This window comes from Halyomorpha halys, unplaced genomic scaffold (genome assembly GCF_000696795.3).
Source record: "Halyomorpha halys isolate HHAL.00 unplaced genomic scaffold, Hhal_1.1 Scaffold982.1, whole genome shotgun sequence".
Taxonomy (NCBI): domain Eukaryota; kingdom Metazoa; phylum Arthropoda; class Insecta; order Hemiptera; family Pentatomidae; genus Halyomorpha; species Halyomorpha halys.
The window spans coordinates 68,434-71,422 of NW_027108466.1; the positions used below are offsets into that span (position 1 = coordinate 68,434).

Consider the following 2,989-nt stretch of genomic DNA (forward strand, 5'->3'; position numbering starts at 1 on the left):
CCATTATGGCTCTTAAGAGGCGACCATAATATGACATGAAACATCGACCAAAATTCGAGAATACAAATAATAAATTGAAATATTTTTTTAGAATTTTGTATTGGATTTTCATGGAATAATTTAAGTCGTCAAACTTTGAAATATACAGCTCTAAAATCACTGTATACTCATGGAAGTGTTGTACGTTTATGTTTATACAGCGATTTCTCTTTAATTTTCGGACACTGGTAAAAAGTAAACGAGTTTTTTTGAAAGGTCTAGTAGATAAATTGCTGAGCTGGGGAATGTCCTGGGAACGATTATTCACCTAAATATATTCAGCCAGTCAAAATAATTCAAATAAAAACGTTTATAAAACAATATACAGATTTCGTACATACATTAAAAAAATATGATAAAATCATTAATTATAAGATAAAATACGTTGTCATCCTGAAATAGACAATGTCGTAAATCAGCATTTATTCAATTAACGTTTTTATAAATTATCAAATTTCTAGTTTTATATATAAATTGATTTATTGTATTAAATTTCTATTATATAGTGTTTTTTTAAAAATATAATGTAAAAAGGATCTCATTTATGTGTACTTAGTTTCCCTGAGAGAGCGCAGACGGAGCGCATGGACAGTGGATTGCAGCCTGTTGCTATTCCCTCAGTTGGCCGCCTTGCCCCGCACTGCTTGCTTCGGTGAGTATACTCCATTCTCTAGCTTCATCGTCGGCGAGTCTATAGACGTGTCTTTCCCTAAGAACTCATATAGAGGGATTGATTCTTCAGATAGCAAATGACGGATTTAATTCGTTAAAAAAATATATAAATAATATAAATTTTAGACCTACTTAATAGAAAAAATAAACCTATCCAAATTTTTTTTTTTTTTAAATTTCAATTTAAAAGAAGTGCAATAAAAAAATCCTCGTGAATAATAGAAGCCCACAAATTGTGAATGTGTTTATATAACTTTTCAATTATTTGATGAGTATTCTTTATATTATCTTTTTATTTAATTCATTTTTTTTTTTATTCAATATACTTAGAATGAGGTGCAGTATTGTGGCTGCATGTATTAATAATATTCCTAACTAAATAAAGTAAAAAAAAAAAAAAAAGAAAACTGATCAAAATTGCTTTCGAAGAATATGAAATGAAGAAAAGACAAGCTATCATGGCGAATAAATTGTTTGAGTCTTAAATCCAGCTTAATTTCAAAATATGGAGAATATCTAATCGCAGACTCCCAAAACACCAAGATTACTCCTCTTGTCCAGATGGACTGATGAAACCATACCGTTTTATATTATTATTTTTTAAAATGGAAAACATCACCAATTTTTATATTAAACAAACAATTTCTTGCACAACAATGCAATTTTTATTTTTAATATTTAATTTTTTTTTTTAATCATTGCTTTTGAAAAAGTACTAATAGGTCCCAAAGTAAATCGTTACTCAAGATTTAGTATTAGAAATAATATACTTTATATAACTTATATCATACATATTTTTTTTTTTCAATTTAATAAAACTTTTATTTTAGTTCCCCTATTTATTGGGATTTCCATAATAAGCATATAAAAAAAAAACTTATGTTTCTAGCTCTGTTTCATCATAGTTATTTTTTTTTTTTCATAATGTTAAATTTGACAATAGAAATAAGTAATTATAATAATTCTTCCTTTGCCTCTAAAGAATCACTTACTTTATAAAATCAAATGTTCACGTTGCATAAAAATGTATTTAGAATTTTAAAAAATGTTTGTAATTCTATGTTAATTTATTTATTTATATAAAATTATATTAGTATAAAAAATTATATATTGTAAATCCCGTAGAAAAGGTCTTAATTAAAAAATTCTAAATTTGTTTTATCATCATAAAATGATAAAAAAAAATTCCTTCTTTCAACTAAGAAAAGCGTGGTAACTAGACTTTAGCTGAAATACAACTATCAACTAGAAATAAAACAACTATCAACAGAAATACTATAAGATAGCACTACGTCTGTTCTTTCATAAAACGTTTGTCTGACTATATCTGAAGTAAACGGAGTTATCGAATGCTGTACGAAGGAATATATGTTGCTTCCGAATAAATTATTTTCTGTTATTACTCTATTTCCAATAAACTCCACCCCCTTTTCAAAAAAGAATGTTTCAGTGTTGCATTTTAAATACACTCAATATAATGTTGAAAATTATTCTAAGGATGAAAGATTTTTTAACATTTTTCAGTAAGGTATTGATTATTATTCGTAACATTTTTTTTCATACTAGAGCTATAATTAAAAGCCCATGAAAAATTAAATTAATAGAAATCTCCTGCTATAGAAATGAACCTATATTATACTAATTTCTGTCCTAAGAGATGGAATGTACTTGCATGCACACACACATTGGTAGGTCGCTAGAGATGTTGACGTATACAAATATTAAAACTTGTATTCGGGTGACTTCCACTACATGTTCAGGAGACGTGAACATCCCGTGCCATGCTCCTGGAGATGTCACAGTGTTTAAACATATTTCGTCATTTTAGGGCGGATATCGTTATTTCAGTTGTATTTTTTCTTTTTTAAAAATTATTTTAACGTTTTTAGTTTTCAAGTATTGAAAGTTCATATTTATTACATAAAAATAGCTGAGTTACTTAGTGGGCCAGAACTATTTTTTTAGAAAATGAGTTCGACATTGTTCCCGTTAAGTGGCTGATTCTGTACTAATCAAGAATACTAATGCTAAAGTTCTATACTAATACTAAAAAAAAAAAATTGAATGTTTTTTAGATTTTCAAAATTCAAAATTTTGAGGAAATGTAAAAATAGTTTTTTTTTTTTTTTAAATTGTCATGTTACATACCAAATCAAGGCAAGTGTAAAAAAAGCTTTAAAATGAATTATCAAACTTACTTATTCCACAATTTTCGAGCATTTATGATAAAAAATATGCTGTTATAGTAAGTTTGAAAAATCATATATATATATATATA

The 2,989-nt window shown here is 26.6% G+C and overlaps 1 protein-coding gene across 1 annotated transcript in view; it reads left to right on the forward strand.

Annotated features, from left to right (window-relative positions):
- Nucleotides 1-652: 652 nt before the first annotated feature.
- The window catches only part of LOC106687564 (neuropeptide F receptor), a gene marked incomplete at its 3' end in the record, with an annotated part of 348,694 nt that continues 346,357 nt past the window's right edge, over nucleotides 653-2,989 (forward strand). The window contains 1 exon segment of the mRNA XM_014431529.1: nucleotides 653-691.